General features: G+C 36.9%; 1 pseudogene; it reads left to right on the top strand.

Moving 5' to 3' along the window:
- The first annotated feature begins 3618 nt into the window (after positions 1 to 3618).
- Positions 3619 to 15169, top strand: part of LOC120056738 — an 11834-nt pseudogene continuing 283 nt past the window's right edge.

Genomic DNA, 15169 nt, shown 5'->3' with positions numbered 1-15169 from the left:
AAAACCCCCCATCTAATATATATTATTAACAGTCATAATTTGCTAATAAGTTAACATGGAATGGTGTTGAATATCAATGGTTGCAATTGATTATTGGGTGTGGGGGAAGGTGGGGACTTCCACCTACACCTTTTACCCGTTCACCTTTAACACGTTGTAAGCGCACTTAGAAACCTCCGCTGTTGTCCCATTTCATTTGCACATGGGGTTCACGCACAGTTAGAGAAAACTCAATACTATTGGCAAACCACTCTACAATATCCAGGACGCTCGCACAGCAACACAAAAAAAAAAAGTGTTTTTCGTATCACCAGCGCCATTTTACACTCCCGTGACGTTTCACAAAGGTAGCCATGGCGCTCGTCTGATATTAGGACAATGAAAAGTTTTATCCTATCAGCACCGGCCTAAACTTGGCGGTAGCCAATGGCGGGAGAGGAGCTCCCTGAGAGTAATTTTAGAGAAGCGACAGACAAGCCTGCGTATCGCATTCGTTTGGTGTTCCACATACAGCCATTGCAGTGCATTTGAGATACCGCGGCAGCCTTTGGTAGTAATCACCGAAAAGGGAAGAAAAAATAATAATGAAGTGTCGGTAAGGATGAAAAAATGACAAACATTTAGAAATACCGTTCTGAAATGTATTGACCATAGTTGAATTTAGGTTTGCAAATTTTTTTTGTGATTTTTCTTCGAAGGAACCCGTCAAAAACTACCAAGAAATTTGCCAGCGAAGCACACGTATTAGCCGCTGGTTGAAAAAAGGCGAAACTAAAATACAACATTTAAAAAAAAAAATAAATGTATATTAATATCAGGTAATTGTTGCAGTGTTTTATAAAATGCGGTGTATTTACCGAGTTAAACAGCAGTATGTTCAGCGACAGCTGGCTAGCACGGTTAGCGCACCTAACATGAGACTTGTGCCCAATTTTTGCTTTTAGCCATTGCAGTGTATTTCGAGGCTGGATTCCTGTCATGTTAAGATCAACTCGTGGGAAAATTGACAATGACAATAAAGAACATTGAAGAACGAAATGTGCTCTGAAAACTGTAACTGTTCGTTATTTCTTTCACAATTGCCTCATATAAGGTGAGAAAGTTACCTCAGAATCTGCGATTTTACTGTAAGGCTGACTGTAACTCGCATAGGAAACAGGCAACCGTAACGGCGGAGACCAGCGTACATCGCAGTTTCACATTCCAACTTTTTCAAACCGTGATTTTATCACCAACATGTTTCTAACTGTAAAATCTAAAAATAGAAAATTAAAGTCCCATCTATCCTTGTTCCAACGACGTCTTTGTATTTTTCCGTTAAAATTAAATGGTTGAAATTCGGCAGATGAACAGAGGTGGTACCCCCGCGGTCCGCCTCTGGCCCTCTACGCATGCAATGGCTGTGCATTTGACACAAGGGACGTAGCCATATTCTCCATGTTAGTGGATGACGACAAGCGGCCATTCCCGATCTCATAGGAATATACTCTAGCACAGGCCCTCCCATAGGTTAGCAAGACCCAGGTGTATTGCTTCACCACTGCTATTGCAATAGGAATCTACCGGGGAAAATATGGCAGCTGGCGGCTTTGTCACATATTTTTCGATTTAAAAATGCGATCGGGATGCGTGTGGAGACATTTCAGGGAGCTTTCTTTCTGAAGAAGGCCTTTCTCACAAATGGAAGACAGAATATTGCCGTCGTTGTGACCTCCTTTTCATTCAACGAGACGCTTGCGCCATTACTACTTCACTCGACAGATAGAAACCATTGCTTAGCTACAACACGATATGCAGCATACAAGCAATATATAGGGATTTGACTTGTTTTTCCGCCACATTTTAATAATTTTTTTCAAATGTTGCTGAATCGAATTTAGTCGAAATTGAATCATATTTTTGATTTGTTTTGTGGTTTTAGGGGCTTTTTCATTTTCTTCGGTTTTGTTTTCTCAGATAGATTTCTGTAGAGTTAGCTAATGCCTTATCATTTTAACTTAGAACCCGAAATTCATGACTATATGCATTTCCTCATTTTCTTTTCCGATTAGTTCGTGAAAATAGTGAAAAATGTCAAATCTTTGCATATGTCCGAAGGGTATCCCTGTTCTGCACTTGAACTTCACAAAGTTTGATGGTCTTTTCCCCCTTGTAGAATTGAAACTTCTAACTTTCCTGTACTAAACTCCAATGATCGAATGACAGTACTTCTGCATAAAAACAACATCTCACAATATGAGGTGACTAACGTAAGACTGTACCAAATCATGAAAATGCGTTTCTATTTTTTTTTTTTTTATGTATTTTTTACATTTCGCATGATTTGACCAGTAAAGGTCCCGGCTGGTTGTTTTTCAGCAGGAATGGCACATTCCGTGTGACAGTCCGTAACGTTTCCTCCAGGCAGGGTTTGTTTCCACAACTTATTTTCTAATGCAAACACCCGAACCGGAGTGTTTATTCGCAGAGGGCTGCGTTTACGTTCTGATTCAAGAGTAAGTAGGGAACGAAACTCTTGAGTGTCAGCCACCCGATAGGAAAGAGGGGGGAACCCAACTGATGGAAAATAAATTATCCAATAAAAAAGTAAATATATTAATATTTCACGCCTTTTGTCAAACGCACATCTATAACTCATATGCAAACAAATATTTGTAACACTTGAAGAAGGCCTATCTACCTTTATGCAATATACACCTGTCTCTGTGAGGGCCTTCCGTCAGGTAGTGCATTTCACGATAGCTTCAACATGAAGACAAAGAGACTTTCAGAAGAGTTCAGGGATAAGTTGTAGATCGCTAACAACTAGGGGTAGGTTATAAGAACATCTCCTATATATTGAGTACCGTCAGGGCCATCCATTAAGAAGTGAAGTGTATGGAACCACACAGACTCTTTACCAGATCAAAGATGGACCTTCCAAATAACTCAGTTGGGACAGACACAGATTGTAGATCTATAACTCACTTTGAAAGCTCTGTAGCTCTCAGCAACTCACTTTGAAAGACGTAGCTCTAGAACTCAATTTGAAAGAGCTGCTTGCAGAGTCCCATTGAAAGCTCTGTAGCTCTAGAACCCTTTGAAGCTTGTATCTCTAGAACTCAACTTTGAAAAGCTCTGTAGCTCTAAACCTCACTTTGAAGAGCTGCTTGCAGAGTCCACATTGAGCTCTGTAGCTCTAGAACTCACTTTGAAAGCTCTGTAGCTCTAGAACTTCACTTGAAAGCTCTGTAGCTCTAGAACTCACTTTGAAAGCTCTGTAGCTCTAGAACTCACCTTTGAAAGCTCTGTGCTCTAGACTCACTTGAAGAGCTGCTTGCAGAGTTCCATGGCTAATGGGAGAAAATTGTCCACGAATCAACTATAGACTCGATCATTCGCAAACTAGATCCGTACCGACAGAAGGGCCATTACAACAAACAAGACAGATCGCCAATCAACTGCAGTTTGCATGAAAAGCATTAGGTAACATTCCACATATTGGCAGTAATCGTTGTTTTTTGTGGTGGGTGGTGGGTTTGTCGAAATACTGAATAATGTGACTTATGTTTTTTACTTTTCTTTGCCATTTTGCTAACTCTAAACTTCTCTCTTATCCCTTTTAGATACCGATATCGTATGGGAAAGTCTCCGACGAAGCCGAGGTGGCTCTAGATTCCTCCTATGCCTACTTTTAGTCCATACCTGTCGAGAGGAACACAAGAAGAAACAATCCGGCAGCTTCCGTCAACTTCTCGAGTTTTCTCCAAGAAGTGCTCTGAAGATGGAAGGTAGTATGGAACACTCTCCCACTGTACTGACTGTCACCCCATTCCCCTATTTATAGTACACTACTTTTGACACAGCATCCCCATGGGGCCCTGATTGAAGTAGTGCCTAAATAGGAATAGTGTGCCAAAGGTCAAGTGCCAATTTGGGATACAGACCCTGTGGTGGAACACGTCCTGTACCCCTCGTAATCCCTTGATAGTTGTACTGGTCGACATCGTTTCAATGAACTGTGTCACAGCTAAGTTGTTCCATACTATCTGCCACCGCCGTTGCATATCATTGTTTTGTTTACGTTTGTCTTCGTCCTACCACTGTGTAGCACCTAACCGACACACACACACATACATACATACAGTCACACAAGGGTCCAAAACACACCAACCCCACACACACCACACACCTACACCTACACATACACATACAACAGCCGACACACATACACACCCACCACACACAACAACAACCACACAACACACACACACAACAACACACAACACACACACACACACACACACACACACACACCACACACACACCACACACACCACACACACACACACACACCACACACACACACAACCACATACTACATACAGTACTATACACACACACATATACACTATACACACACACATATACACATATACACACCACATACACACGCACACATACTATACACACACACACACCACACCCACACACTGTTGACATCTGATCACAACCTTCTGCTTCTCTCAGACCATGTCCGCCAAGGAGAAGGGGAAGTTTGAGGATCTGGCCAAGCTGGACAAGGTGCTTTATGAGAGGGAGATGAGGAGCTACATTCCTCCCACGGGAGAGAAGACGAAAAGGTTTAAGGACCCCACCGCACCCTAGAGACCATCGTGAGTACGCTGACAGTAAAAGTAACAGTCACACCTCCTCCTCCTCTCTCCCTCTCACCCCTCCTTTCCAAAACTCATAGCTCCTGGGTAATGTGCGAGATTCCACTCCGGATGTCCGGGTGAATCGGTAAAACATGTCTAAAGTAGTTATGAACCAATTACTATTATAAATAATGAAACAATAACCCTACCATTTGAATAAACACAAGTACTGCATTTAAGCAGCCATTTACACTAAAAACGGAGACGACAGTGTTTCCCATGTTTTGTCACAAACCATTGATATCATTGACAAACAAACAAAAACCGGTGACCCTTCTGTTTCCTCCCCCTTTTCTTCTCTTCTCTCAGTCCTCCAGGTCTGCTTTCTTCATCTTTCTGCGCTGGTTTCCGACCCCAGGTGAGGGGGAGACCCCTGGCCTGTCTATCGGTGATGTGTCCAAGAACTGGCGAGAAGTGGAACAACCTAACAGCGAGGACAAGGTGCCCTATGAGAAACAGGCTGCCAAGCTGAAGGAGAAGTACGAGAAGGTAAACACATCACCAACATCACCCCTTTTTGGTATTTTATGCATTTGATTTGTTTATTTATATCTCTTTAGCTGTTAGATGGGATGGTTTCTTCAGTCATGCATGCCTACACATTCAAGTTACCAATAGTACTGCATAGTCCTAACAATTCAAGTTATTACCACTATCATGCATAGTCTAACATTCATTATTAACACTAGTCATGACATAGTCAACAATTCAAGTTATTACCACTAGTCATGCACTAGTCCTACAATTACAAGTTACTACCACTATCATGCATACCTAACAATTCAAGTTATTACCACTATCATGCATAGTCCTAACAATTCAAGTTATACCACTAGTCTGCATATTCTAACAATTCAGTTTACACTAGTCATGCATAGTCTAATCATTCAAGTTATTACCACTAGTCATGCATAGCCTAACAATTCAGTTATTACCACTAGTCATGCATAGTCCTAACATTCAAGTTATTACCACTAGTCATGCATAGCCTAACAATTCAAGTTATTACCACTAGTCCATCATAGTCTAACAATTCAGTTATTACCACTAGTCATGCATAGCCTAACAATTCAAGTTATTACCACTATTATGCTATATCTAACAATTCAAGTTATTTACCACTAGTCATGCATAGTCTAACAATTCAAGTTATACCACTAGTCATGCATAGTCCTAACAATTCAAGTTATTACCACTAGTCAGTGCATAGTCTAACATTCAAGTTATTACCACTAGTCATGCATAGTCTAACAATTCAAGTTATTACCACTAGTTCATACATAGTCTAACAATTCAAGTTATTACCACTGTCATAATAGTCTAACAATTCAAGTTATTACCACTAGTCTACATAGTCTTAACAATTCCAAGTTATTACCACTATCATGCATAGTCTAGCTGAACAATTCAAGTTATTACCACTAGTCATCATGCCTAACAATTCAAGTTATTACCACTAGTCATGCATAGTCTAACAATTCAAGTTATTACCACTAGTCTGCATAGCCTCACAATTTCAAGTTATACCACTAGTCATGCATAGTCTAACAATTCAAGTTTATTACCACTAGTCATGCATAGTCTAACAATTCAAGTTATTACCACTAGTCTGCATCATTCTAACATTCAAGTTATTCCACTAGTCCTGCATATCTAACAATTCAGTTATTACGCACTAGTCATGCATAGCCTAACAATTCAAGTTATTACACATCTACATAGTCTAACTTCAAGTTATTACCACTCTATGCATAGTCTAACAATTCAAGTTATTACCACTAGTCAGCATAGCTACATTCAAGTTATTACCACTAGTCATACATAGCCTAACAATTCAAGTTATTACCACTAGTCATGCATAGTCCTACACAATTCAAGTTATTACCACTAGTCATGCATAGCTAACAATTCAGTTATCCACTAGTCATGCATATCTAACAATTCAAGTTACCACTAGTCATCATAGTCTAACATTCAAGTTATTACCACTAGTCATGCATGCCTAACAATTCAAGTTATTACCACTAGTCATGCATAGCCCTAACATTCAAGTTATCCACTAGTCTGCATAGCCTAACAATTCAAGTTATTACCACTAGTCATGCATAGCTAACAATTCAAGTTATTACCACAGTCATGCATAGTCTAACAATTCAAGTTATTACCACTAGTCGATGCATAGCCTAACATTCAAGTTATTACCACTAGTCATATCTAGCCTAACAATCAAGTTATTCACACTAGTCATGCATAGCTCTAACAATTGTCAATTATACCACTAGTCATGCATAGTCTAACAATTCAATTTTTACCACTATTCATGCATAGCCTAACAATTCAAGTTATTACCACTAGTCTACATAGTCTAACATTCAGTTAACCACTAGTCTGCATAGCCTAACAATTCAATTATTACCACTAGTCATACGCATAGTCTACATTCAAGTTTACCACTAGTCATGTGCATATCCTAACAATTCAGTTATTACACTAGTCATGCATAGTCTAACATTCAGTTATTACCACTAGTCATCATAGTCTAACTTCAAGTATTACCACTAGTCATGTATCTGTCTAACAATTCAGTTATTACCACTAGTCATCATAGTCTTAACAGTTTCAGTTATTACCACTAGTCATGCTAGTCTACATCCAGTTATTACCACTAGTCTATGCAAATAGTCCTAACAATTCAGTTATTACCACTGATGCATAGTTCTAACAATTCAAGATTATTAACCACGTAGTCATGCATAGCTAACAATTCATTATTACCACTAGTCATACTAGTCTAACAATTCAGTATACACAGTCATGCATAGCCTAAATTCACGTTATTACCACTATCATACATAGTCTACAATTCAAGTTATTCCACTAGTCATGCATAGTCTAACAATTCAAGTATTACCACTAGTCATGCATAGTCTAACATTCAAGTTATTACCTATACTGCAGTCAACATTCAAGTTTACCACTAGTCATACATAGTCTAACAATTCCAAGTTATTACCACTAGTCATGCCTATCATAACAATTCAGTATTACACTAGTCATGCTATCTAACAATTCACAGTTATTACACTAGTCATGCATAGTCTAACAATTCAAGTTATTATTACCACTAGTCCATGTCATAGTCTAACATTCAAGTTATTACCACTAGCATACATATCTAACAATTCAAGTTATTACCACTAGTCATCATAGTCTAAAATTCAAGTTATTACCACTAGTCATCATAGTCCAACAATTCAAGTTATTACCACTAGTCATGCATAGTCTAACATTCAAGTTATTACCACTAGTCATGCATAGCCTAACAATTCAGTTATTACCACTAGTCATACATAGTCTAACAATTCAAGTTATTACCACTAGTCATGCTACCTAACAATTCAAGTTATTACCACTAGTCATGCATAGTCTAACAATTCAAGTTATTACCACTAGTCATGCATAGTCCTAACAATTCAAGTTATTCCACTAGTCATGACATAGCCTAACAATTCAAGTTATTACCACTAGTCATCAGTCTAACTCAAGTTACCACTAGTCATGCATAGTCTAACAATTCAGTTATTACCACTAGTCATACATAGTCTAACATTCAAGTTTATTACCACTAGTCATGCAATTCTAACAATTCAAGTTATTACCACTAGTCATGCATAGTTCTAACAATTCAGTTATACACTAGTCTCCATGTCTAACAATTCAAGTTATTACCACTAGTCATGCATGCTACATCAGTACAATAAATCTAATTCAAGTTATTACCACTAGTCTGCATAGTCTAACAATTCAGTTATTACACTAGTCATACATAGTCTAACATTCAAGTTATACCACTATCAAGTGCATAGTCTAACAATTCAAGTTATTACCACTAGTCATGCATAGCCTAACATTCAATGTCATTACCACTAGTCATGCATATACCTAGACATTTCAAGTTTTACACTAGTCATCATAGTCTAACAATTCAAGTTATTATAACCACTAGTCATGACTAGTCTAACAATCAAGTTATTACCAACTAGTCATACATAGTCTAACAATTCAAGTTTATTACCACTGTCATGCTAATAGTCTAACAATTCAAGTTACCACTATCATACCATAGTTTACAATTCAGTTATACCACTAGTCATACTAGTCTAACAATTTCATTTATTACCACTAGTCATCTAGTCATACAATTCAAGTTATTACCACTAGTCATTGCATAGTCTAACAATCAAGTTTCCACTAGTCATACATATTCTAAAATTCAAGTTCATACACTAGTCATCATAGTCTAACAATTCAAGTTATTACCACTAGTCATGTCTAGTCTAACATTCAGTTTTACCACTAGTCCATGCATAGTCTAACATTCCATTACCACTAGTCATCATAGTCTAACAATTCAAGTTATTACCACGTCATACATAGTCAACAATTCAAGTTATTACCACTAGTCATGCATAGTCTAACAATTCAAGTTATTACCACTAGTCATACATAGTCTAACTTCAAGATTATTACACTAGTCTAACATATCTACATTCAGTTATTACCACTAGTCTAGCATAGTCTAACATTCAAGTTATTACACTAGTCATCATATCTAACAATTCAAGTTATTACGCCCTAGTCATGCATAGTCTAACAATTCAGTTACCACTATCTAATCATAGCCTAACAATTCAAGTTATTCCCTATATCATACTAGTCTAACAATTCAAGTTATTACCACTAGATCATACTATCTAACATTCAAGTTATTACCACTAGTCATGCATAGTCCTAACAATTCAAGTTATTACCACTATCATGCATAGTCCTACATTCAAGTTATTACTGACTAGTCATTGATAGCCTAACATTTCAAGTTATTACTCACTAGTCATACATAGTCTAACAATTCAAGTTATTACCACTAGTCTTGCATAGTCTAACAATTCAGTTATTACCACTAGTCATGCATAGTCTAACATTCATATTACCACTAGTCATGCATATCTACAATTCAGTTATACCACTAGTCATACATAGTCTAACAATTCATATTACCACTAGTCAGCATGTCTCACAATCACGTTCACCTACATAGTCATAACTATCTAACAATTTCAAGTTATTAAAGAAAAAAAAATTTACCAGTACCACTAGTCATAACTAGTCTAACATTCAAGTTATTACCACTAGTCATACATAGTCTAACATTCAAGTTACCACTAGTCATACATAGTCTAACATTCAGGTTATTACCACTAGTCATACATAGTCATAACAATTCAAGTTCATTACCACTAGTCATACATAGTCTAACAATTCAAGTTATTACACTAGTTCTACATAGTCCTACAATTCAAGTTGCACCACTAGTATCATACATAGTCATCAACAATTCAAGTTTATTACACTAGTCATACATAGTCTAACACATCAAGTTATTACCACTAGTCATACAGTCTAACAATTCAAGTTTACCACTAGTCATACATAGTCTAACAATTCAAGTTATTACCATAGTCATACATAGTAACATTCAAGTTACCCTAGTCATGCATAGCCTAACAATTCGTTATTACCACTAGTCATGCATAGTCTAACAATTCAGTTTTACCACTAGTCATACATAGTCTAACAATTTATCATCATGCCTATTACAATTAAGTTATTACTCACTAGTCATGCATAGTCTAACAATTCAAGTTATGCCACTTCATGCATAGTCTAACAATTCAAGTTATTACACTAGTCATGCATAGTTAACAAGTCAAGTTATTACCACAGCTAGCTATGTCATCCCCGCATCATAGCCTAACATTCAATTACACACTAGTCATGATTGTTCTAACAATTCAAGTTATTCACCATCAGTCTGCATAGTCTAACATTGAACGTTAGTTACCACTAGTCATCCATAGTCTATCACTTCAAGTTTTACCACTGTACATACTAGTCTAACAATGTCAACGCTTATACACACTAGTCATGACATTAGTCTAACAATTCACGTTATTACCACTGTCATGCATAGCCTAACAATTGAAGTTATTACCAACTAGTCATGCATATATCTAACAACTTCAAGTTACTTTATTACCACTAGTCATGCATAGGCCTTAACCATTTCAAGTTATTTACGCACTAGTCATGCGAGTCTAACAAATTCAAGTTATTACCACTAGTCATGCATAGCCTAACATATCAAGTTTATTACCCTAGCATGCATAGTCCTAACAATTCAGTTGATTACCACTAGTCATGCATAGTCTAACAATTCAAGTTATACCTACTAGTCATGCAGTAGCCTAACAATTCAAGTTCTTAACAACTAGTCATGCATAGTATCCTACCAACTTCTATGTCCTACTAGTTCCATGCATAACGCCTAACCAATTCAACGTTACCACTATCATGTCATAGTCTAAACAATTCAAGTTATTACCACTAGTATGCATAGTCTAACATTCAAGTATTACCCACTAGTCATGCATACGTCTAACAATTCAAGTTATTACACTAGTCATACATATCTAAACATGTTCCAAGCAGTTATTACCACTAGTCATGCTCAGTCTATACAATTCAAGTTTGGAGTACCAATTGTCATGCATAGCTAACATTTCCAAGTTATTACACTCAGTCATACATAGTCCTAAGCATTCAAGTTAGTTACACTAGTCATGCATGATCTTAACAATTCAGTGTATTACCACTAGTCATGCATAGTTCTAACCGTAACCACAGTTGCATAGTCTAATTAGTCCCAGTCATTAGTCACATTAGTCACTCATCAGTGCTAATTCAATCAAGTTATTACCACTAGTCAGTGCATAGTCTCATCATTCAAGTTATTACACACTAGTCCATACAATAGTCTAAAAATTCAAGTTTACACACTAGTCATGCAATAGTCTAAACAATTCAGTTGTATCCACTAGTCATATATAGTCTAACCAATTCAAGTACCACTAGTCATCACTAGTCTAACGCATTCAAGTTACCACTGAGTCAATACATGTCTAACAATTCAAGTTCATACCTATCATGCATATCTAACATTCAAGTTATTCCACTAGTCAATGCATAGTTAAACATTCAGTTATTACCACTAGTCATACATAGTCTAACAATTCAAGTTATTACCACTAGTCATGCATAAGTCTAGCACATTCAAGTATTACCACTAGTCATAGCAAGTCTAACAGATCAGTTATTCCACTCATCATGCATAGTCTAGACAATTCAAGTTATTACCACTAGTCTGGCCATTAGTCTAACAATTTCAAGTTCAACCACTAGTCATGCATAGTCTAACAATTTCAACGTTATTACCACTAGTCATGCTAGTCTAACAATTCAAGACGGTTACCATCTAGTCTAGAAGATTAGCACTTTCGCGCATAGCAAGAATGTCAAGTTGACCACTAGTCTGCATCTTACTAACAATTTGCACTGGGAGTTACCACTCGTCATGCATAGGTAGCGTAGACAATTCAAGTATACCACTAGTCCCCCCCCACCCCCCCATAGTCTATCATTCATAGACTATTCTATATTCTAACAATTCAGTACACTAGTCATGCATAGTCTTTAACAATTCAATTACACACTACCTCATCACATAGTCATAGACATTCACAGAGTTATTATCCACTAGTCATGCATAAGTCAATAACATTCAAGGTTAATACCACTAGTGCATACATAGTTCTAACAATTCAAGTTATCACTGAGTCATGCATAGTCTACAATTCAAGTTATTACCATAGTCATGCATAGTCTAACATATTCAAAGTTATATACCACTAGTCATGCATTAGTACTAACAGTTCAAGTTATTACCACTAGTCATGCACTAGTCTAACCAATTCAAGTTATTACCAACTAGTCATGCATAGTCCTAACAATTTCAAGTTCTACCACTAGTCATGCATAGTCTAACGATTCAAGTTATTACCAACTAGTCACCTCGCATAGTCTACAATTCAACGTTTATTACCACCTTAGTCATACATAGTAAGACCAAGTTCAGGTACCACTAACTAATCTACAATTTCAAGTTCTTAATTCATACATGTCTAACAGTTATCACTCACTAGTACATTCATATCCTGAGACAGTATTTCGAAGTTATTACCACATATATGACATAGTCTACCATTCAAGTTATTACCACTATGTCATGCATAGTTACCTACAATTCAAGTTAGTCACTAGTCATGCCTAGTCTAAATTCAATGTTAACCATAGTCATGTCATAGTCTACACCCGTTAAGTTACTTAACCACGAGTCATGCATAGTCTAACATTCAAGATTATACCACTAGTCCATACACATCAGTACCTAGATCAGTAGTTTTACAATTGTTACCACAAGTCATGCATAGTCTAACAGTTCAAGTTACCACTAGTCATGCATAGTCTAACTAATTCAAGTTATTACCACAGTATGCATAGTCAACAGCTTCAGTTATTACCACCTAGTCATACAAATAGTCATACAATTCAAGGTATACACCGTCATGCCATAGTCTAACAATTCAAGTTATTACCACTAGTCAACTGCATGGAGGCCTAACAATTCAAGTTTTCACGCATAGTCATGCATAGTCGTAACCAATGCTCAAGTTTACTTACACACTGTCATGCATAACCTAACAATTCAAGTTATTACCCTAGTCATACATAGTCTAACAATTCAAGTTAATTGACCACTAGTGCTGCGATGAGTGCTAACAATTCCAGTATTACCACTAGTCGATGCATAGTCTACAAAATTCAAGTGTATTACCATAGTCATCATGCATAGCCCTAACAACTTCAATCAAGTATTACCACAGTCATGTCATAGTTCACCTTACCCAATTGCAAGTTAGACCACTAGTCATGCATAGCCTAACATACATAGTTATTACACCACTAGTACATATAGTCCTACAGACAATTCAGTTATTACACTAGTCATGCATAGCCTAAAATTCAAAGTTATACCGTATCGATACATAGTCTAACAATTCAAGCTCATCTACCATCAGTCCATGCATTAGTCTAACAGTTCAAGTTATCACTAGTCATAAGTCTATTCAGTAGTACATCTAACATATCTCAATAGTTTTACCACTAGTCATACATAGTCTAACGATTTTTCCCCAAGCTTTACCACTAGACCTACATATAGTCTAATCATAAGTTATTACCACTATCCATACATAGTCTAACATTATCAGTATTATCACGTCATACATAGCCATACCAGTCAAGTCTTTCACACATACTAGTCTACAAGTTACGTTATACTACACTAGCTCATGACATCAGTCTAAACAATTCAAGTTATTACCATAGTCATGCATAGTCTACAATTCAAAGTTATTACCACTAATGCATATAGTCTAACATTCAAGTTATTACACGAGTCATGCATAGTCTACAATTCAAGTTATTACCACTAGTCATACATACGTTAACACTATCACGTTATCACCACTAGTCATGCTCATAGTTCTAACCAATTCAAGTCTTACCACTAGTCATGCCAATAGTCTAACATTCAATTATTGACCACTAGTACAGTGCATAATCTAAACATTCAAGTTATTACACCTATTCATTGCAATAGTCTAACAATTCCAAGTTATTATCATAGTCATACATAGTCTAACAATTCAAGTGTATTACCACTAGTCATACATAGTCTTAACAATTCAAGTGATATCATCGTCATAAGCTAACACCTTGCAGTTATCATAGCATGCTTCTAAACAACAGTTCAGTTACCCACTATGTCATGACATAGTAACAGGCACACTTCAAGTTATTACCATAGTCCATCATAGCCTCCTAACAATTCCTACAGCTTCACACTATACATACTAATTTCCAGTGTAACATAGGCATATCAACAATTCAAGTTTGACCATATTCATGCGATGAGTCTAACAATTCAGTTATTACCACTAGTCATGCATATAGTACTAACAATCTCAAGTTATTACCACTAGTACATAGTCAAGCAATAGTTACACTAGTTACTAATACTGCAAGGTTGAGTCTACACTAGATCATGCATAGTCTACAGATTCAAGTTTCCTTACTCACAGTTAGCGATAGCAATGTGACATGTCCATACAACATCAAGTTATTACGACACTAGTCATAGCATAGCTCAACAATTCAAGTTATTACCACTAGTCAGCGATCGCCTCCTAACAATTCCCTCCCCACCAGTTATTACCATCAGTCTGCATAGCCTAAATTCAAGTTATATTACCACTAGTCATGCATAGCCTAACAACTCAAGTTATACCACTAGTCCATACAGAGTCTACAAGTCAAGTTATTTACATAGTCATGCCATAGCCTAACAATTCAGTTATTACCCCTATCATGCATAGCCTATCAGTTCAAGTTATTACCCTAGTCCATGGACATAGTCTATACAATTCAAGTTATTACCACTAGTCATTGCATGA

This window comes from Salvelinus namaycush, chromosome 12 (assembly GCF_016432855.1).
Source record: "Salvelinus namaycush isolate Seneca chromosome 12, SaNama_1.0, whole genome shotgun sequence".
In the NCBI taxonomy this organism is placed as follows: Eukaryota; Metazoa; Chordata; class Actinopteri; order Salmoniformes; family Salmonidae; genus Salvelinus; species Salvelinus namaycush.
The sequence above is the reverse complement of the archived record's forward strand: the minus strand, read 5'-3'. Positions and strand labels throughout refer to the sequence as shown.